The sequence below is a fragment of the Miscanthus floridulus genome, chromosome 8, assembly GCF_019320115.1.
Source record: "Miscanthus floridulus cultivar M001 chromosome 8, ASM1932011v1, whole genome shotgun sequence".
NCBI lineage: Eukaryota > Viridiplantae > Streptophyta > Magnoliopsida > Poales > Poaceae > Miscanthus > Miscanthus floridulus.
The window spans coordinates 149,834,261-149,858,320 of NC_089587.1; positions in this window are offsets into that span (position 1 = coordinate 149,834,261).

Sequence of the window (24,060 nt, forward strand, 5' to 3'; positions counted from 1 at the left end):
AGAAGAGGTTGAAGTGGGGGAGAATGCCAAGATACGCCTCATAGAAATGGATAAAAATAGAGATGTGCAAGATGGTGTTCGGATGCAGATTGCATAGACTCACTCCCTAGAACTCCAATAGATCCCACAAGAAACGATGAATAGGAAGTCCTAATCCGTGCCAGAAATAATCTTCAAATACTATGACTTCATCTGTATGCGGCATCGGGTAGGGCTCACCGTTGGCTAGACGCCATCCGGCAGTGACATAGTCAGGAAGAACCTGCGATGGCTAGCGTGGTCACTGACGCCAAGATAGTTCCCACCAATGACCTCAAGATCCTAGCGCTGGAGCCTCCTCGTGCCTCCGCCAAGTCCAAGGAAACAAAGGAGGTCGTCCTCGGCCTCGATGACCCCACCAAGACTGTCAAGATAAAGGCTCATCTCGACCCCAAATAAGAAAGCACGCTCGTCTCCTTCCTTTGTGCCAACACCGACGTGTTTGCTTGGAAACCTACGGACATGCCGAGTATACCACGGGAGAAGATCGAGCACTCCTTGAATGTCTCGCCGACCGCCAAACCGATCAAGCAGAAACTCTGACAATTCACACCAAACAAGAAGGAGACTATTAGGGTAGAAATAAAATGGATCCTAGCTACTAGATTTATTAAAGAAGTGTATCATCCTGAGTGGTTAGCAAACCCTATTCTTATTTGAAAAAAGAATAAAAAATGAAGAATGTGCATTGATTACACTGATCTCAACAAACACTGCCCTAAAGTCCCCTTTGGTTTGCCTTGGATAGATGAGGTTGTAGACTATACCACCGGCTACGAACTGCTCTCTTTCCTCGACTATTACTCCGACTATCACCAGATATCCCTCAAAGAGGACGACCAGATTGAGACGTCATTCATCATGCCTTTCGGTGCATATTGTTATACCACCATGTCCTTTGGACTCAAGAACGCCAGGGTGACCTACCAGAGGGCCATCCATATGTGCCTTGACCAATAGATAGGCCACAACATCGAAGCCTACAACGACGATGTGGTCGTCAAATCAAAACCGCCAACAATCTTATTGCTGACCTTGAAGAAACGTTCGCCAACTTGAAAAGATATAGATGGAAGTTGAACCCTTCAAAGTGCATCTTTGGAGTTCCATCCGGTATACTCCTAGGCTACATCGTCAGCGCTCACGGTATTGAACCCAACCCCGACAAGGTCTCTGCCATCACCAACATGAAGCGGCCAACCTGTGTAAAGGATATACAGAAGCTCACAGGGTGCATGGCTGCTCTCAGCTGCTTTATATCACGCCTTGACCAGATGAAACCCTATTGATATACATCGCTGCCACTTCTCGCGTCATGAGCACAGCTATTGTCATCGAGTGCGAGGAAGTTGGACACGCCTATAAGGTACAACATCTGGTCTACTTCATCAGCGAGGTTCTTAATGAGTCCAAAACTCATTACCCTCAGGTTCAGAAGCTATTATATGCCATTCTGATCATGTCGTGTAAGCTTCGCCATTACTTCGAGTACTAAAAGATCGCCGTGGTCACCGAGTTCCCTCTAGGGGACATCCTCCATAACAAAGAGGCCAATGGCCGCATCATCAAGTGGGCTGTTGAGCTCGGCACTTACTCCATCGAATTCAGAAGCAGGCCTACCATTAAGTCACATGTGCTGGCTAACTTTGTCGCTGAGTGGACTGAGATCTAAGAGCCCATCCCCGCTACTTGCCCCGAGCACTAGGTGATGTACTTCGATGGTGCCCTCAACATCAACAGTGCCGGTGCTGGCATTTTATTCATTACGCCGACCAAGGACAAACTCCGATACATTTTCTGAATTCATTTTCTAGCCTCCAACAATGCCATGGAGTATGAAGCATGTCTCCACGGACTTTGTATAGCCATCTTGCTTAGCGTCAAACACCTCATGGTATACGAAGACTCCACGCTGGTCATCAACCAGCTCAACAAAGACTGGTCCTATTCCAGTGAGAAGATGGACGCATATTGCGCCGAAATCAAGAAACTCAAGGGGAAGTTCTATGGTATCGAGTACCACCACGTGGTACGAGATCAAAATCAGCTCGCCGACCACCTATCTATGATAGGCTCTTCTCGCACCACGATTTTGCGTAAGGCCTTCGTTCAAAACCTCTTTATGCCGTCTATTAAGGAAGAGAAGGAAGTTCAAGAAATCCCCCCGCCGAGCAGTTGGTCCTTACAGTACTTTCGCCAGCCGCCGATTGGAGGGAACAGTTCATCAAGTACCTCACCAGCATTGACGTACCCACCGACAAGACCAAAACTGAATGCCTAATTCATCGCAGCAAGCATTACATGCTAGTAGACAGGAACTTGATGAGGAAAAGTGCCAAGGAAGGGATACTACAGAAATGCATCACACAAGGAGTGAAACTACTTCTCGAAATTCACTCTGGTTCCTGTGGCAATCATACGGCCTCAAGAAACCTAGTCGGTAAAGCTTTCCAAGCTGGTTTTTATTGGCCCACGGCCATCACTGACATAGAAGACCTCATCCGACATTGTGAATGATGTCAATTTTTCGCCAAGCAAATTCACGTGCCGGCGTAGGAATTGCAGACCATCCTAGCTTCTTGGCCTTTTGCATGCTGTGGACTGGACATGATCGGGCCTTTCAAGCCTACACTAGGCATTTTCCGGTATGTGTATGTCGCCATTGACAAGTTCTCCAAGTAGATCAAATACAAGTCGTTTGTTTCGGCCACTACAAAGAAGGCAGTCAAGCTCTTCGAAGATATCATCCACAGATTCAGTCTCCCGAACAGCATTATCCCTGATCTCGGAACTATATTCACTGGTCATCATTTTTGGGACTTCTACAAAGAACGATGCATCTCCATCAAATACGTCTCTGTTGGCCATACCAGAGCCAATGGCCAGGTCGAATGGGCAAATGGCATGATCCTCGATGCCCTCAAAAAGAGACTGTATCAGAAAAAGGAAAAGCATCTAGGCAGATGGCTCAAAGAGCTCCCATCTATGGTCTAGAGACTGCGCACTCAAGCTAGTCGTAGTACCAATGTGTCTCCATACTTTTTGGTATATGGCTCAGAAGCCATACTTCCTGCGGACATTGCCTTCTGAGCACCTAGGGTGGAATATTATAATGAAGAGCAAGCCGCAGCTATTCGGACAGAGGACATCGACAGGTCCAAAGAAGAACGCCTAATCACTTGCATCTACATAGCCAGATACCTAGAAGGCTTGCGGAGATACTACAATCGCAACATCAAAGGTTGTTTATTTGCCGTCGGCGACCTCATTCTCCATAGAAAACAGAAAACCGAAGGGATGCACAAGCTCTCCTGCCCCTAGGAAGGGCCTTACATGGTCAAAGAGGTTACTCGACAAGGGTCTTACCGGCTGTGTGACTTGGATGGAATTGATATCCCCAATTCATGGCACATTGAGCACCTTATACATTTCTATCCTTGAAACGCTCCAGATATGTACTCTCCACTCCATAATGAATGAAGTTTTTGTCGCCATAATTTGTCTTCATTATTTCTTCACTTCGGTTTAATCTCCATTTGTGATCACCAGCTCTATGCTACTCCGGTTTAAACTCCAATACATGATCTCCATAAAAGCTCTGCCTCATTTCTCCATACTAAAATATCTCTAAGATATTTCACCAACCATCGAGCAGCACATGTTTCGCACTGTGTTCTTTGGAGAAAACCTAGTCTCTGATCTCTCCCTACACGTGCTACGAGCTCCACGCTCTGCGTTATGGGTGGTCAGCTACGGTTCCTCGGTCACGTCTATTCCTCCTACACGTGCATGGGCTCCGCGCTCGATGTTATAGAATACGGGGTGGCCAAGGCCAAGTGCCCAATAACAAACTAACTGCTCGGACGCTACTTATACCATGTATAATTGCGTTAGGGCTAACAATACATCTATTTTTCACCAAAAGTGCTGGCAAACTGCATAAACACGCACATGACGTCTACTTACAACATTTATACAAATACATAAATGTTTGTTTATGCTTTTGCGCATTTAACTCTCCTCTCCAGCTGTTACATACAGGTCTCCATCTATTTAGGTCATTAAGCTCGGCCCTCAATGTCCACCTCGACGAACAGATCGATGTCGCTGGCCAGCCTTTTCATCACATCCTCCACCTCATCTTCCAGCTGCTGCTGCTTCGTCGCACCCATCCCTCTAGCGAATCCAGCCCCTATCACTTGAAGATCGATGGCAGGGTAGTGGGACCAGACCACCGCTAGGGCGTGTGTCACGACGGAGATAGTGGCATCTCGGTTGAAGCTCTTGAAGTTCTCCCACACCACCTTACACCTGTCAATGATGGTGTCTGGACGTGGTGGCCTATCATCAGGCTAAGGGGCTACCTCCATGTCGACACAGTCGAGCTTAGGCTTGACCCTAGCAACCACGACATCAAGTTTCCCCCTCTAGGTTCTGGCCTCTAGCTCTAGTACGTCGAACTGCGCCTTGGTCCTTTGGCGGTAATCTGCAGATACCAAAAGGATCCATTAAGCAAATAAATCACTTCAGCAACAACTCCGACCATGAACTACTCACCTTTTAGCTCCTCGGCCAGTTTCTCCGCTCGCCCAAACGCCTTCTCCTTCTCCTCTTGGAGTTGATGGATGACCTAAAGCAACTGGCCAAGCTCTGCATCTTGCTCTACAAAAGTGACGATCGTCAGCAACATCTAGTTTTTTCGGCAATACAGAACAAGCTCACCGATCCGCAGTACCTTTCTTCTGCTCCAAGATGCTTCTTAGCTGCTTGGAGTTGCGCTCTAGCTGCTCAGTGTTCTACCTCAACTGCTCGGCGATGGTCATCAACTGCTCTGATAAGGCCCCCTTTCGGTATTCTAGGTCCCTCACGTTTGATTCGGCAAGATCTTGTTCGCGCTAGGCCCTCTGGATGTTCTTCTCCATGAGCTTCACCACCTCCTTTAGCTTCGCGTTCTCCTCGACAAGAGACTCCATCCTCTTGATTAGCTACTGCTATTGTGCGGTAGCCCATGCTATACCCTACAAAGCACCAAGATTATGAAGAATTCCAATCACCAATGCCAAAGACAGACATCGTCGACACAATGCTAACCTCAATTTGCTTCATAATCGTGGAAACGGTGGACCACAGACTCTATACCTCCCTGGTGGTGTCCTCCTCTACCACGACCACCACTTCATCCCCCACTTGCGGAGGATCCGGATGGCTTGAGGTCATGATTCTTCTTGCTCAATCTCCTCAACCTCATCCTCTTTCTCCACAGCGGGTGGTGCTCCATGGGGGCTCGGTGGCCGCACAAAGCGTCTGACCATGCCCTACGACATCTCAAGGCATGTTGTTTTCTCCTCCAACATTTCCAGCCTCTGTTCCCCACACTCCGATATGACGTCGGTAGCTCCAGCTCCCACCTCTAAAGATTTGGCGGCTCCTGCCGTCGCTCTTGGCATCTCTGTCGCATCATCCACCATCGTAGTCACCCATTCTTCGCCACCAACTCCATCAGCAGTGGTGGTGGACTCCTCCGTAGGCCGCCGAGCGCCCGAGGACTCTGGGGCGGTGTCTATCGACATTGCCTCCACGCTAGGACCAGCCCCCGGCTGCTCGCTAGTCTGGCCTGAAGGATTGAGATCCTCCGCGCACCTTGTTTTGCATTAGATTAGTTCATCAATCAATGTAACTATAAAGATTGGACAACAAATGATTCCAAGGCAAGGATACTTACACGTCGGCTTCCTAGTAGATGGTTCTAAACCAGCGCTACCTCCCTGAGCACCCAGGCTTGGCTCTGGGGTCGACCTGCATGACCTAGGCTGGAGGTCTCACAGCCCCCGCTGTCGGCCTCTCCTCCGCCTGCTGCTCGGGGACTCCCTCCCCTCCCTTTGACTGCACCTCTACGCGTGTGTTGCGCGGTGGCACCTTAGCACTTGGAGGAGGAGCTACTAGAGCCATGTCGTCGTCCGACCACTCGGACATTGCCGCACTCTATGTTTGAGTAGTCTGATCGCCGCCAAGCGAGATGCCGCTTGGCTTGTGGGGAGCTACACCCGTCGTTTTCCTCTTCTTTCAGGCCGTCTCATCTTGCGCTGCCCTTTTCCCCTGGACCTTCTCTGACACTGTGGGAGGACTCTCTGTCTAACCAGCACCTATGCCTCTAGATTCAGATGAGGTGCTGACGGCACCTTTCTCTGGCTGAGTGGTTGGCCTGGCGTCTATCACTTTGAACCAATCGCTCCTCAGCACGCCCGAGAAGTACGCCACCCTTTTCTGCAAATGGATCTTTCCACAAGCAAATTAGATTCACTGCTCAGCATGACACATGATTAAAAAACACCAGGACCAATAGTTGAGATTTTTACTTGATGAGGTGGGTTAGTGCAGTTGAAGGCTCTTGGCTGCCCTGGCATGCTGAACGGCGCGTTTGGAGCGAATAGCTCTATGGCCCAGTGTAGCACGGCCTCCTTTGTCAGCCTCTCCATCCTCTCTCGGGTGCCATCAGTATCTCCCTTGAAGTCAAAGCCCGGATGGGTCCTCTCCTTGTAGGGCTGGATGCGGCGCACTATGAAGCTCACCGCCAAAGTGACTCCATTCATCTTAATACCCCTCACCAGCTCAATGAGCTCCTTCACCTGATCCATATCAGCACTGGCTGGCCTCTCTGACCAGCTCCTCTAGTTCTTCAGAACCCGGTTGATGTCGCATCTAATGGCAGAATGGCTTTGCTTCATTTAGAACCACCTGACATTCCACCCCTTCATCAAGGTGTTTAGTGGTACAAGTAAGATACTCACCCACCATCCCATCAGTGGAGTTGTAGATACACACTGCTGGCCACTCTGGAACTGCCCCCACCCTTCTTCTTCAGCTAGAACAGGTGTCAGAAGAGGTTGAAGTGGGGGAGAATGCCGAGATACGCCTCAGTAGAAATGGATAAAAATAGAGATGTGCAAGATGGTGTTCGGATGCAGATTACATAGAATTACTCCCCTAGAACTCCAATAGATCCCACAAGAAAGGATGAATAGGAAGTCCTAATCCGTGCCAGAAATAATCTTCAAATACTATGACTTCATCTATATGCGGCATCGGGTAGGGCTCACCAGTTGGCTAGACGCCATCCAGCAGGTGACACTAGTCAGGAAGAACCTGCCTCCACCATCTCATTGAGCTTTCAGCCTCCCCCATGAGTGATGGCACCCATTCCTTTTCATAGCTTGCTCCAGGTGGCCGCCTTCTTCGGGTTACCACCTCCCCTCTTTGACGCCATCTCTCAAATCTAGTTTGGGACTGGCGACGGAAGCGTGTGTGAATGTGAATCAGAAAACACGAGGGCTGAGGAGGAAGATGAAGTGGTGAAGTGGCAAAGGTGGGAGCACGGAGTGCAGCGGTGCAGTTATAAAGCACCCTCCCCACTTTTCGCATTCAAGGGTTTTTGGGAAACTGCACCACAATTTGCTCCTCTCCAAATTCCCAAAGCGGCTTGGTGGGCCGTTACCTAGGCTTCTGCACAACTGCAGCCCATATCGCCCATTTTTCGCCGCAACTTGTTACTGCACACCAAATATTCGTTGACTTCTCTACAATACCATTAAGGCTTAGTAACTCCTACTGTGCAGCCATTACTTTGGGTTTTTCTCCATGATTTGGTTTCTCTGAGATTTCCACTTGTGGCTTGGGGACTACGTCATCACTATGACTTGGTTCCTCACCACACTAGGGATTTTCTTCTTATTACTATCATTTTTGGCCCTGGCACCATGTGACCATGTCACCTACTGTCAGGCTCGGGGACTAAGTGGGCACACTTCACCTTGCGATGAATGTGCGTCTTTCATGTTAGGGCTCCGCATAGGGACTAGTTCTTGCTTGGCTAGTCTTCTACTTTTCTTCTACTTTGGACCCTGGCACCACATGACTACGTCACCTACTATAAGGCTCGGGGACTAAGTGGGCACACTTCACCTTGCGGTGAGTGTGTTTGCTTTAATCTGGAAGACTTTGTGCCTCCTAAAGTTGAAGACGATTACCTCCCTTTCTTGTGGTTGGACTCTAAGTGGGCACACTTGGTTCACAGCGAGAAAATTTTTGATTTTGAAATTGAACTCCTTACACCCTTATGGCAAGCCTTACTTGGGATACACTGCTCGGCAATGGTTCACAACTACTCGGTGACTCAGTATGGTGGTTGGACTATGAGTCTGACTGCTCGGCTTTATTCACACCTGCTCAGACAAGTTCAAGATGACATTGCATAGCGGATACAAGGCACTCGAGGACTAGCTATGGGGGGTATGACCCTAGATACCCATGGTAGACTACATTGGCTACGCCCCTAGGGGTGATCCAGCCCACAAGATGAAGCCTTGCAGACCATGGGGCTGCTCGGCGCCCTACAAGACACCGGGAAGATATCCTGAAGATACTACGAGATCTGTTAGGATACATTCAATCCCATGATTCATGTAATCTATTATTACTTTCTGGTTATCTCCTAGATCTAACTGACTTATAACCCTGCCCCCAGACTATATAAGGCGGGCAGGGACACCCTCAAAAGACACACAATATCATACGAAGCCAATACAATCCAATAGACCACATGAGTAGGGTATTACGTCGTGCTGACGGCCCAAACCTGTCTAACTCTTTTGTCTCTATTGCCTTCTTGTTCTCGATTACACGCATCTCTACCGATCAATTTACCTTCATGGGATACCCCTCGGAGGACTGCCGAAGATATTCTGTCGACAGTTGGCATGCTAGGTAGGGGTGTGCGTGCTGTTTCCATGTCGAACAAGATGGTACGTTTTTAGGCTCTTCAGTCCTTCCCACATCCTAGATAGATCTTTACGGTCAGATCGATCTCCTAGGTCATCAACACTGACGAAGATGGAGATCTCATTGAGCCGGTGTAGATCGATTCTACGCTGACCACCCTAGCACCTACGATAGCAGATCCGATCTTAGAACCGCCTCCGAGGTCATCTTCACCAACAACCCACTGCTGCTCCCCCACTACCCTAGGAAGCAGATCAACAATGACAATCTAATCGCATCCATCGATCAGGTTGGCTAGAAGCTCACCGACTGCCTCTCCATTGTGGAATTGGCTCTAACCTCTCTGGTTCAGCGCTAACCACCCTCTAATTCTGATCTATCAGAGGCTAATCAAGAAACTCCAAGGGTTACAGCCCTACCCTTTGGGCTCACCAGCATCTGCCGCCTCCTACCAAGATGCCCTAAGGGGCAAATTCACTGACTAGGCGAGAGACATCTACCCTTTCACTGATCAAATCACCTGAGCAGCTCTCACCAACCATTAATATGATGCAAATTGACCGATGTCTCGAAGCACCCTCCAAACCATCCTAGAGGAAAATCTAGAATATGAGTCCCGGGGCTCTATGGAGACTATTGCCGAAACCACTGCCGTCCAACCTCCTTTCCCACACTTCCAAGGAGGTAGAATTTTTAATGTTAGCATCGATAGCCCTTCATGGGATGGAGAAACCAACGAGGACGCACGCCTCTCGTGTCAATAGGAATGCCAACCGTGCAGCAGCACTGAGCAAATGAGGCCACCATCGTGCTAGCCAAGGCTGCCCGCAATGGAGAATAGCTTGACTCATAAGGGAGGCCACTCCCACTCCATCGCAACCTCGATGACTGAGTTCATCCGTATCGATGGCCACATGATGTCTATAGGACCCCAAGCGCCAACTTGGCCATAGCCACCAATGAGGTTGCCTGGCTCGAGCAAACACCAGGGTCGAGCCCTACGAGGGGTGGATGAACCCCACACAGTGGCTATAAGCTTATGCCACTGCTGTGTGCGCCGCCAGGGGAGATACCAATGTCATGGCAAACTATCTTTCCATCATGCTCATGCCAACTGCGATGAACTGGTTCACAAGCCTCGCCCCGGATTCCATCGGATCCTAGGAATAGCTAAAGAAGGTCTTCATCGACAACTACATGGCTACGTGTACTCAGCCAAGCACCAAGCAAGATCTGAATCGCATCTACCAGAAACCGTCCGAGCTCCTTTGTAGCTACATCAGACATTTTTCTGAGATGAGGAAATCTATTCCCAACATCATGGAAGAAGAGGTCATCACCGCCTTCATCTGAGGACTCCATCACCGTGACCTCCGCTCCAAGTTCAATCGTAAGCCGCTAAAGGGAATTGGCGAGATGATCACGACCGCCAATTAGTACGCCGACACCAAAGAGGCCAAAGTAAGCTTCAATGAGGATACGGGCACTCATCGCCCAACTCGCTACAGTGACGAGCGACCCGACGACCGATGCCATAGTGACCACCGCTACGACGACTGCAGTCACCATCGGGATAGTGGCCGTGATCGGCCAGAAGGGTCCAAATCTGGTCAATATCGCCATCACCGACCAGACCACATCGTCACCACCATTGATGAACCTCGAGCCAAGCGCAACTACGATGAGCAGTACAAGAAGATCCTCGAATGCCCGTGCCCTCTCCACAAAAAACAGCAAGCATAAGATGAAGGACTGCCTTGGCTTGGCTAAGGAATTCTAGGACAAAAAGAAAGACGATGACAATGACGATGGAGTCAGAGGCCGCCGACCACCCAGGGACAACAACAACGCATTCCAAGATCACGACAAAGTGGTCATCACTATCTTTGGGGGACTCGCTGCAGCCGAGAGCAGAAGAGATTGGAAGCTCACCGCTCGCTGGGTGCTCGCCGTCAACGCAGAAGATGCCATCACCAACCCCAGCTATCATCCCTGGTCTAAGGTCCCCATCACCTTCAGCTAGGCTAACCAGTGGGCGGACATCCCTTACACAGGGTGTTTCCCCCTCATTCTTGATGCAATCATCAGGAAAGTACTCATCGACGGTGGAAGTGCTTTGAACCTCCTCTTCGATGAAGCCCTAAAGGAGCTGGGCTTTAGGATAGAAGACCTCACACCCTCTGATTCCTCCTTCTGGGGTATGGTACCTAGTAGGGCATCCAAGCCGCTTAGAGAGATCACCCTCCTGGTACAATTCATCACGACCAGCAACTACTGCGTCGAGCACATCAACTTCTACGTCGCCAACTTCAACACCACCTACCACGCCATACTTGGTCAGCTACCTCTAGCCAAGTTCATGGCCATACCGCACTATGCCTATCTAGTATTGAAGATGCCTTTGCCTATAGGAGTTCTGGCCTTGTGGACCAACCTCTCCATTACCTACGCCTATGGGATAGAGAGTCTCACCCTCACCAAAGCCACCGACCTCTCCATCCTAGATAGGCTAGCATGGTCACTAACACCAAGACAAGTGCCCTGCCAATGTACCTCGAGATCCCAGCGCTGGAGCCTCCTTAGTGCCTCCGCTAAGTCCAAGGATACAAGGAGGTCATCCTCGGCCTCGACGACCCCACCAAGACCATCAAGATTGGGGCTCATCTCGACCCCAAATAGGAAAAGCATGCTCATCTCCATCCTACAGTGCCAACACCGACAGTGTTTGCTTGAAAACCTACATACATGCCTGGGGTACCATAGGAGAAGATCGAGCACTCCTTGAATGTCTCGCCGACCGCCAAACCGATCAAGCAGAAACTCCTGACAATTCGCACCTAGACAAGGATGCTATTAGGGTAGAAATAAAATGGCCCCTAGCTACCGGATTTATTAAAGAAGTATATCATCCTGAAGTGGTTAGCAAACCCTAGTTCTTGTTCGAAAAAAGAATAAAGAATGAAGAATGTGCATTGATTACACTGATCTCAACAAACATTGCCCTAAAGACCCCTTCGGTTTGCCTCGGATAGATGAGGTTGTAGACTCCACCGCCTGCTACGAACTGCTCTCCTTCCTCGACTATTACTCTAGCTATCACTAGATATCCCTCAAAGAGGACAACCAGATCAAGACATCGTTCATCACGCCTTTCGGTGTGTATTGTTATACCACCATGTCCTTTGGACTCAAGAACTGCTAGGGCGACCTACCAGAGGGCCATCTAGATGTGCCTTGACCAACAAATAGGCCACAACATCAAAGCCTACATCGACTGATGTGGTCGTCAAATCAAAACTGCCAACAATCTTATCGCCGACCTCGAAGAAATGTTCACCAACTTGAAAAGATATATATGGAAGTTGAACCCTTCAAAGTGCATCTTTGGAGTTCCATCCGGCATACTCCTAGGGCAATATAAGGTGGGCAGGGACCCCCTTAAAAGACATGCAATATCATATGAAGCCAATACAATCCAACAGACCACAGGAGTAGGGTATTACATCGCGCTGACTGGCTCGAACCTATCTAACTCTTGTGTCTCTATTGCCTTCTTGTTCTCGATTACACACATCTATGCCGATCAATTGACCTTCGTGGGATGCCCCTCAGAGGACTGTAAATGATATTCTATCGATAATCAGCAGTCCATAATGTTTTTCATGTCTCCTAGCTGAAAAAGTGTTTGTGAGTTCCCGATGAAGTGGTGGAAATTGAAGGACTCCCTCTCCAACCTGATTTTTTTATATTGAGCATCTGGTCAAAATCTTGGATGAAAAATAGAGTCACTAGGAACAAAGTGTGAAATTTATAAAGTCCAGTGGCAAAATCATTCGGAGGATGAAGCAACTTGGGAACATGAGAGTTATATTCTAGAGCATTATCCCCATCTCCTTTCTAGTTCACCAAGCTAATTATGTAAATTGAAATTTATTTCTTATCTCTTTCCCACACTAGGCACACACATGAAATCTAAGGACAAGATTTTGTTTAAGGGAGGTAGAGCTGTAACACCCTCGATGTTACGCCCTAAATAAACTACTAAATCATGTCATGAGCATCATGTTTATGTGATAATGCATGTGATGGAAGGTGTAGATAATATTTTTGTAACTTTCAGACGATCAATAAAAATGTTAAATGATAAGCTATTCCATAACTCATATGTATCAAGTAGGGTTTAAAACTAATTTTTATTGAACAAAAATACTATAGAACATATATGTGGCACTTAAATAAAGTTTGGACTATGAACTTTGTAGATGACAATGAAATACTTGCTGTAGAAAAATAACAGTGCTAGCCAACATTTCTAATAGCCTAGAAATACAACTTGGAATCAAATTCAGCTCATAGACTTAGAAGGATTTTAAGTATATAGACAGCTAGACAATGCCATGTTTGGCAATTTATTTTGCAAAATCGGCTTTAGAATAGGTGTTATGTTTTAGCTCGGTTTGGTAGCCTCATATGCCACCTTGAGCATGGTGAAGATGGTTTAGGTCTAGAAGCAATCGTTTAGTTGTTATATGTGCTTTAAAATGCGTGCACGACACGTTCTTGGGTTGGTTGGCCGGGAGGATGCGGTCACCATGCTCGGGCGCATGTCGTCGCCGCATGGGTCGCTCACGCATGCGCGCGCTGCCGTGCGTGGCTGGCCGTGACTACCTCTGGCCTGGTCGCCACTAGCATCTACCATGCGGAGCCACTGCTTCTGCTGGCATGGCCATGAAGCGCTGCTGGCTTCCCGCCGCGTTGCCGCACTACCGACCCACCCCGCGCCGCGACGCAGTCGCTACCAGCGCCGTCGCCTCACCATCACATATGAACTTTTCTCTACACCTCTACCCTGCCGCTAGCCCTATTCGAGGCCACCACTACCGCGCGCACGTGGCTGTGCTCGCTATCGCCTTGCCATTTATGGCGCTGTGCCGTGTGGGCCATGGCTGGTCGGGGACATGCGTGCTTGTCCTTTGCGTCTATGTGCATACCTTCCTGGTCACGCTGAGCACATACCACCAAGGCGAGGCCATGTTGTGCCACCTACCAGCCTCTCTCTCTCTCTGCTGCCATCGTCAGATTCGCGCCCCATGCAATTGACCAGTGAGTGGCCATCTCCTTTCAATTTCGCGCGCTTGTGTCTCCGTAATAAAGTCCTCTTACTGCCCGATCCCACCCCACTTTGAATGGCGCCCGGTCGAGCTCCAATTTGGCGTTTTTCCCACTGCCGTGGATGAGGGCAGCCCTCCTACCATCCCTCCCGAGCCAATTCACCTGCACCACTAGTTTCGCCTTGCCTCCCTCTCCACCTTGCGCACGCTAGTGGAACCGCTACCACCTCCCCGTCACCGCTGACACGATCATGCCACTATGGTGCACCACCACATGGCTCGGCCACACGTGGCCACACCTCCTCCGCTGCCATCCACCACCCCCAACCGTCACCTTAGCTAGGTCCACAGTTTGAGGTCTCTTTTGCAAAATCGCCAATGTGCGCGGCACTCCCCCATCGTGGGCCACCGCGCTAGAGGGCCACTACGCGCATGCTGTGGTGCATGGGCCTCGCGTGTGGGCCACGTGGGAGATTTAGTTTTATTTTTCATAAGGAATTAGCAATGGTTTTCTAATTTAATTTTTGAGCTAATCTTTTGTAAATCATATAAAATCATGTAGGTGTCCAAAAATTGTGAAACAAATTTTGTTAGGTTTCTAAAATTGTGCTCTATCGGTTGGTGTATTTAGTTCATGTTTATACATGTTGACATTAGGAGCTATTAAATCATTTGAGGATGCTTAATAATATTAAGTTAATTATTGTAGGAATTTTATGGTAAATTGGTGATAGCTTTAGTTCTGAAAATTTTATAGTAGCTTCATTGTATTATTATGTGCTCACTGTAATTTTTGTAGCCTTAGAATAGACTAAGCATTAGGGTAGTTAAATGCTCTTTGTTTCAATATACATTAAATCATTTGTAGAAATATAGATATACCCTTAAATTAGCAAAACTGAGTGTTTGTTAGTTGAATCCAACACCTTGCTTGATGAAGATGATAGTTAGCTTAGTATCTTAGTCATTAGAGCTAGTTTAGTAGCTTGGTATGTGCATTCTTAGTTTAAGAGTTGTTGTTGCCTGGATGATAGGTGTTGCATCATCATCGCATGCATGTAGAGAACAGTTGGCGGAGATCGTGACCACCGGACAATCATGAGTTCGAGGAGATCATCGAGGAGTACGAGGAGGAGATTCTCATGTAGGAGGATGTCCCAAAGCCACCACTAACTGACTCAGCTGACACCGCGCCTGCCCAAGGCAAGCCCTGGTGCATAACCTCTATTTTATAATTCACCGTATATATATGTATGTGTTGTGCATTTATGTTACAACAATTTTATGGAAACCACATGCATAGAGACACCTGTCCTAAGAGTCTTACTAGTGTAGGTTCGAGTAGATGCTATGCTTAGGTCATCGGTAGCGTGAGTAACCTACCGTTGCTCATAATAGGGGATTATTATTACTCTCATAATAAAATGATGAAAGGAAAAATGGAGACAGAGCAGGGATATGGTTTGGGTATTGGTGGGTGTAACAGGTTGTGTCCCATCGCCAATGAGGTTTAGCTTGGTTACACTGTTTCCCAGTTCATGTCGATTAAGGACTGACCGTTGCTGTGGATGGTAGTCAGGTCATAGACTTATTATCCTGAGCACATACTTGCTTATGGGAGTGGGAAGGCTCATTACGCTCTTGTCATGGTGTCGGGTTAAAAAACCTAGGGTCCCTCATGGACCAGCTTCCCAGCAAAGGCTCGGCCCAGCAGACAACGTTGCGAACGATGTGCAACTCTTGGGCTGTCCCAAACACCTAAACGACAGGCCAGAAGGATAATCCAATCTTCGACCGAAAGGCCTGGCCGAGGAGGAACGGTGCCCGCTTCTGACTTTGACCTGTCTCCCCTGACCAAATAGCCTCACAAAGGAGGAACAACGCTTGCCTTCATTGCTAGCCCACCTTCGGACGGCCTCTCTGACCTAAAGGCCTAGCCAAAACACCACTTCTGACTCCAACCCGCTTCTCCGACCAAGAATGCATTGAACCCCTGCTTACAGCTCCTTTCCGACTGGCGCAATCAGAGCCAACTAGGACCAACCGACCGGGGCTGCCTACTCGGTAAGGACCAGGATACGAATGGAGAAAGTAAGGTAGGACACTCAAGTCAACTGTAATACCAAGGATCATACCCTATACACCTACAAGACAGTACCCTATGACCTCCCTGGCATGACAGAACCCAAGCAGTGTTGTAGGCGCCAACATTTTCCCCTACAATGTTGTGGGAGCCATCAACTCCCATACCAGACAAATATGGTAATGCTCCCCCTACATGCCTCTAGGCATCAACAGTGTTGTGGACGCCAACATTTACCATACCAGGCGAACATGGTAAAACCCCCTACGTGCCTCTAGTCATCAATAGTATGGCAAGCACTGACGTCTGCCATACCAGAAGAAGACAACGCAACCTCCCATGTGCATCTGACATTAAACAATATTGTGGGCGCCTACCATTATCTTGTACCCGCTAGCATGGGCAACAAGACTTAGTAGCATACGCACTCTCTCCCTCTCACTTGTAAGGCCATCTCCTTTATCTATAAAAGGGGATGCACTCTCTCCCAAACAAAGAGATCGATCAATTCACTTACGTTAATTCACCCTCTATAACTTTAGACACTCTAAAGTTATACCAAGCACACGCTCGAACACTTAGCACATAGCGGGGCTCCTATCACTCTCAGCCCTTCAGACTAGAGTCTGGCCGAACCTCTTGTACCCCCATCTTTCTCCCTTCCGTTTGTAACCCCACAGCAAACTTTGAGAACCTGTGCTCAGCAATAAAGTCACTGATCGACTCAAACTAGACATAGCGCACATTGCCTGAACCAGTATAAACCCTATGTCATTGAGTGCTAGGCCACCTCTGATCACAACGTACAACAAAACTATAAATATTTATGTGTTGGTCACTTTCTGCACCGACAAGTGGGTTCTAGCTCTTTCCAGATCCGACTGATTGGAGGAGGGACAAGGTGGAGATCTAAGCACCATATTGAGACCGGGTCTCAAGTGTGGGGGCTTGGAGTCCAAGTTTGGATGGGGACCTAGACCCTATGATAGGAGTGGAATGGGTTGGTCTTGTTTGTGCCTAGGGTACAAAAGGGGCATGTGTGTTGGGGTACCTAGCTAGGATACATTGGTTCGTGAATCAGTCATTTCTTTGAGACAGTATGACTTGGCTATGGTCCAGCACCGTAGTGAGAACTAGAAGATGAAAGATGGTGAAATGGTTCTGATTGCTTAACCCTTGCTTGAAAGTAGAACAGGTGCTTACATAGAATGGTTAGCTAATGAAGTAATCATGACTGCTAATTAAACTTGAACTTAAGGACATACTTCAAGTAATGCTTTTCGCAAACAAAAAGAAAACAACAAACCCATATTGCCTATCATATCCTTGAGAGTCAGGAAACTAATCCCACTAGTCAGGGCAAGTCTTCTGAGTACATTGTGTACTCAGGGTTTATTTTACCCCTATTATAGGTGCAGCTTGAGAAGTAGCTCTTGTGTGGATGATTCTTCTAGTGGGCACAGATGGATCCTTGTATTGTTTCCTCTAGATGTTTATTTTCATTCCATTATTTAATTATCGCACTCTGAACTCTAGTATTGTCCGTAGGGAAGACGTTGTACGTTCACACTTTTGGTCATCAGATAGCCCATTTTTTCCACCACCTTCACCATGGCAGGCTCAAGTGATACGACTCGCTTCGGCTCACTAGAGTTTCCCACATTCCCACCTACTGGGATGTGGGTTCCACCTATCTTCAAGCCGTCCTAGGCCTTTCCTCTTAGAAGCCTAGACTTTGTCGCTGATCAGCTCGGCATACTACACCTCTACGAGGAGGCAACCATCTCGGTGCCCGTTAGAGGGGTGCCCTTCATCGGCTCTAGGATGCCCAATGACTTCAACGATGAGGCGTTTGCGCTTCATTCTGAGCAAACGCTCTGCTCAAACCTCGCTGTGAGTAATGTACATACTGTTATTTACTCACTATTTGCTATCTTCCACCGATTATCCGAAGGGACCCCGTTGTCCCTGCCACGACCACCATGCAACCGATTCCCCTATAGCCTCGTGTCCCCCATGGATGCATATGCCTAGGGGCTCCAAAGGATGCCGGTGCTGCCCCCTCTCACGTCTAAATTCATGGGGATGATGAGCTATGCTCCCACCTATTTCCTCGACCTCATGGATGACAATGTTGAGAGTGATGGCTCCAGCATCAGCGACGTGGCACCTAGCCACTGTCCGTCCTAGGAGTGCGCTATGGTGGATGCTCTAGGACAGCCACCGATGGTAGTAGAGTCCTTGCAGACTCACACCCCTCTGGACCCTCATGCGGGGGACCCTTGCGCTCACATGAGAGCACGACGAGGAGCTACAACAACAGTGGTAGAACTAGCCGCCACCTGCGCCGACACGCTCGGCACACCACACTACGCCCCGTGCGCATAAACCGGTGAGTGGCGCCCGGGGTCACGCCCGCCAAGTCTAGCTCAACATCATGGACGGGGGGAATGATCCCCCATAGTTCACTTGGGCTGACCAAAACATCACCGCTACGGCAATGCTTTTGTGCGGCCTTCCCAAGCCGAATGACTCATAGGAATAGGTGATCCACCAGAACCTCCGGGCACTGGTGAAAACCACCGCCGTTCAACAGGCGGAGAGGTCCGCATCACGACACCGACTCGTGGCCTCTCTTTCGAGTAGGGGAGTGGGGATGCACCAGATGAATTGCTCCACCCGCTCACCACTATAGCCACCGAACGCAGCACAAGAGGCCACATCTATGCCCCGGCTTGATCTGGCGCCCGCTCCGCACCGACCACCTGTACGCGAGCGGCTCAGGCCAAACTAAGATGCTCATAGCATCATTAACAACCAGTGTCAGTCCCAGCATGATGATGGCGTCCATCGAGCGGTAGTGATGGTAGGTGACACAGACCCTGGCCAGACCATCGTGAGGAGTGGTGAAACACACCCTAGGTGCGGTCGCCAGCCGGACGACTAGAGTCCCAGCCTAGATGGCCTAGGACCATGGGCCTTTGCCCAACACATCCAGAGAGCACCACTCCCGCAATGCTTCAACAGAGGCTGAGACAAAGGCAAGGCCAAGCGTAAGGATTAGGACGAGGTCCCCTCCACACAGAGGGGCAAAAATAACAAAAAAGATCGTTGCCGACCGACCAACTCTGCGTTGGTCGCCACGGCTGATCACATGGACAAGCAACCCTAGCAGGGCCTTCCAGACCACTTTAATGAGCTCATGGAGAGCCCATGCACCAACCACGCCTACCCCATCAAACACCTCTACAAGGACTGTGAGCTCCTCAAGCGCCTTCTGTGACAGGCCGGCGGGCCGAAGGAAGGAAAAGGCAAAGAAGCAGCGGCCAAGAAAGGGGCGTAGCGGGCAAGGATCTAGACGATTGAAGGTCCCTATATGGCGACCAAGGTGATCCGACTGGATGCCTATCAACTAAAGGATGACAATGGCAATGTTCTCACCAACACTTGGAACAACGAACATCTACATCGTTTCTTCCCCTAAAATTCAGACTTATAATTTTTTACTTAACGTTTGCTCCTATAGAGCGCCCCAACCCAAACACTTTTAGTCCGGGTCGCTCGGGGGCTCCATGGGGGTGCAATGCCACCCCTCTTTTTTACTATCATATGATAAAATACATTTCCCCAAATGAAAGGGTAATCCATTCCTTTAATTACCTTACGTAACTTTGCTTTAAATATTCTGACCGATCGCACCCACGCGTCTACCTATGGTTACGAGTGGCTAAGCCTCACGGGCCACGCTCGGGCTCTTAAGGTTGCAGCCTACAGTGTGAATGGGCAGGTGTGAAAAAGAACAGAATAAAAAACAAAGTTATGCTAAAGTAAAAATAAGGAATGGACAGGACAAGCTTCCCCGAACGAAGTAGTTCCATCACAAAAGCAAAGTTACTGTATTCATAAATACACAAAAACACTTTATACAGGGGCTCCCCCACGACATTATCTTCTACATTTGCTAAAGTATTTCTACTCTAAAACTTCTACTATGGCTCCGCAGCGGCATCGACTACCAGCTCGACCGGCGAGGGAAGGGGCTGCTCGTCCTTCGACTGGGCAACATTCGGCTCGGTTGGAGGCGGGGTGACATCAACTTTTGACCCAGGCTCCATGCCATCCCAAGGCTAGGCGATATCCTCCTAAAGCATGCTTCCGGCCATGTCCACACAGCGAGCATCCGTCACCCATTGCGCAGAGACTTGCTCGGCTACCAACTTCGCATGTGGTAGCAAGCTCTCCCTGAGCGACTGGATGTCCTCCATGCTACAGCCGTCAGCATACCCACTATAGATGGTGGTGCAAAGTCCAAGTCTAGGTGGTATGTCGCCACCAAAGTCAACACCCTCGACGCTTCATAGAATAGCCCATCAGTGATGAGGGCCCAGACCTCATCTAGAACCTCCGCTAGCCGGATAGCGGGTGCGCTGGTACTTGGCGCCTAACCCTAAAGACCGTCCGAGATGATGAGCTAGGCAACATTGCAGTATCCTGGTCAAGTTCCCCCTCGAGAGCACTGTCGCTCTTCAAGGGACTTGGCTAGCCCCTCCTACATTCCGGCCAATTGTCGCTTTGGCCATCTCCAGGTCCTACTCCAATGACTCCACCTTTCCACCTAGCTCTAGAAAGAGGATGACAAGCTCAGAATCAAGCTAAAGGAAGAAACCAACATGTCGAAAGTAGAAAAGGTACTTACCAAGGTAGGTGTTCTCGAGGATGGGGAGTCCCTCCACCTATTGGGTCACCTGCTCATGTAGCTAGACTTTCACCTCCTCGGTCCCCATGATCCTGGCCCTAAAGTGCAAGCACTTCCTAGTCAGCCTCCGACCGGGCCTTTTGCTCCAACTCTAGGGCCTTCCACTTCATATCCAGGGTCTCTAGAGCTCTTTGGAGCACCACCTCGGTGTCTGCCAGGGACTTCTATAGTGTTGCCTCAATCTTCACCTAGTGGGCCTTGGCCGCCTCAAGCCCTCGCTTGGTGGTAGTCGCCCGTTCCACCATAAGCACTTCTGCCGCCCGTGCCTCGATCGCATTTGCCGCTCGATCCTGGGACTTGTGGTGGGCGGACTCTAGCTGGTGCTCAAACTCAGCTGTCTAAGCGTGCTCCATCTAGAGGAAACAGGACTTGCAGCTCGACATCTTCTCCAGACCCTACAAAAATGAGAAGCAAGAATGCTGAGGCAACCAACAAAAGACCAAGGGGTCAAGGACAAGCGCGGAAACTCACCACCGCGGTGCGACGTAGGTCGACCTTGACCAACCGCTAGATGGACTCAACCCGCTCCTGGCCTCCACAAGCTTCACCGATAGCTTGGCAAAATCGGACTCCATGGCAAATCCTCTCCCCCAAGGATGTCCCAGAGCTAACACTCCTGCAAATCCTGAAGGATGAACCAAACCTTCATCAGGTACTTGGGGTAGAGCCACACCAGGTCGGTCTCCTCCAGCCCACAGGAGGGCCCAGCCTCTGACCAGACCACCGCCAGCTCCCACGATAGCACCAGCGACTCCACCTTGTCATCAGCTTTGTCGTCGGAGGCGATCTCCACCACCTTTGTTTCATGGGCCACCGACAGACATTCTAGCTCTGTCCCGGCCACATCTCGCCCTGGCACCTCTAGCACTAACTGGGAAGGTGAGCCATGTAGCCCTCTGCCTAGCAAGGCAGGGATCCCGGTCTCCCTCTCCTATTTCGCCACAGCTAGTGGAGGAACGGCCACAAGGGACACCTTCGATGCAGCCTTCACTATCTCCACTGGGATCGCCGCCAACATCGTCAGTGCCACTACCGCTGTACTAGCGATTGACCCGGGGGGCACCACCCCCTGAAGGCAAGGACTCACCACCGCCACCTTGCTCTCCACGCCGCTCGCCACGGCGCGCTACAAGGTGGGCCTCCAATCCTCCCGCATGGGAGTTGGGGTGATGCTTAGCCCCGTTAACATCCGACTGCTATCAAAAAAGTACAGGTCAGTCACACTCCAAAAAACTAACAGCAAGATCGAAAAGAAACAAAAAAAGGCATACCAGGATGTAAGTGGTACGACTCTAAAGCCCCGACCCAATATCAATGGACCCATAGGGTGAGGACCGCTCCTAGGCCATGACACATGCCCCCTCGCTTCAACCAAGGGAGTCAACCCAACCGGCTCCTACTCAGCCTGCGAGTCACCATGACCTTGGGCTCGAGGCACGCCGATTGGAGCAGCTGGTAGGGCATCCTCCTGTTGCGGGTCGCATGCTGGCGTCGACCCCAATGATGCATGGGTGTGAGCTTGCTCCTCTGACCATCGGGCTTGTCTCACCACGTCCACAGTAGGTAGGGACGAGGCCGGCGATTCCACCGAAGGGCGTGGTGACCGCATCCACTTTGCCTCCCGTTCACCGATAGCATCCGCGTTCGCAGCACGCTTCATCGACGCGGGAACATCACCGCGCCTCTCTACCTCTTGCTCGCCACCAGTGGGTGCGGCCGCAGGATTGTGATGCTCCAACGTGGTCACAACAACCTCCCAGCTTTCCTCCTCCTCAAAGAAGATCATGTCATCGCCCACCTCTATGGGGTCCTCTGACTCGACGTTGCTCCTATTTTCCCTGGCCCGCACACGCACGGTGATCTCCTTCTCATACTTCCACCGAGCCTCCTCGGCTTTCTTCTTCTTCTTGGCATCCGCCGCCTCCTTCTGGGCGGCCTACCAAGCCACGCCCTCCAGCCCCTTTAGAAGGTGTGGCCGAGACTTGTAAACTCCAAGTTCCTATGAAATAGGCGCTCAATAAAAAAATAGGAAAACAAAGAGGAAAAGAACATGGAGTAAAGAGAGGGGAGCATACCAGTTTGGACACCACCGAGGAGTTGAGAGGTCTAGGCTTTCTGTCAAGGTTCTCTTTAGGCCTCAGCTGCAGCACCCAGTCGAGGTGACTCCAGACCTCATTGTTCGGCAGCTCCTCTGACAACGCACGGTCAACATTCGTTGGACCACTGTACTTCCACATCGGCCATGTCCTCTCTGCCAGTGGAGCAACCTAATGGTAGAAGAGGGTGTGGAACACCCACACCCTATCAAGGCCACGCCACACGAGCTACTAGAGCTCCACCTTGATTATCTCCACCTTTTTCTTCTGCCGACTGGCAGGCCCCCACGACTAGCTGTCCAGCTTCTCTGGCCTCCTGCTAGTGAAAGGGGGGAATGGTGCCTCCATCGGGTTCCTGATGTAGAACAATTCCCCGTGCCACCCCTGATTGGAATCATAGGGGATATACATGGTGTATAGCCCCCCCCCATGCTCGATTTCTTCTGTAACGCAAAGCCTCCCACCGGCATGACCATGAGTGACTTCCCCTCCGACAAAGCTCTCCTAGAGAACATCCACCGAAAGAAGTCCATGTGTGGCTCCATCCTGAGGAAGGCCTCACACATGGTGATGAAGCCAACGATATGCAGCACCCCAGTCGGATTGAGGTGCTGCAGCTCCAGGCCCCACTCATTGAGGAGCCCGCGTAGGAACCAATGCTTAGGGTGTCCTAACCCACGTTCATGGAAGGCAAGGAAGGAAACTACCTCACCGGCCCGAGGTTGCAGGAAATCCTCCCTCCTGGGAGCCCACCAGTGCACCACCTCCTTTGGCGGCAGAAACCCCTTCTCGGCGAAGGCCTCTAGCACCGACTCACTCACAACGGATGACCTCCAGCTCGACATTTCACTCTAGGTTCGCGATTGGATTTGTGAGTTTTTTCCTCTCCCTCACTCTCCCCTTTTTTCTCTCCTAGGAACCGCCATGGCACTCAGACGCTCTTAGCGAGAAGGAAGAAAGACAAGAGACAGCAGATGAGGAATAGGCGAAGGAACGGGGTGAAAGCCCTCTTCCTTCTCCTACTTAAAGAAAGGGGCACAACAGTTGGGTAAGGTGCAGCGATCGGGGAAAGGCGAAATGACATGGGTGAAAAACCCTCTCCCTTCCCCCATTCAATGCGGATGGGATATGATGGGACGCACCCTGACCAATGGGATGCACCCTACCCAACAGAATGACACCTGGTCAGACAGGATGTGG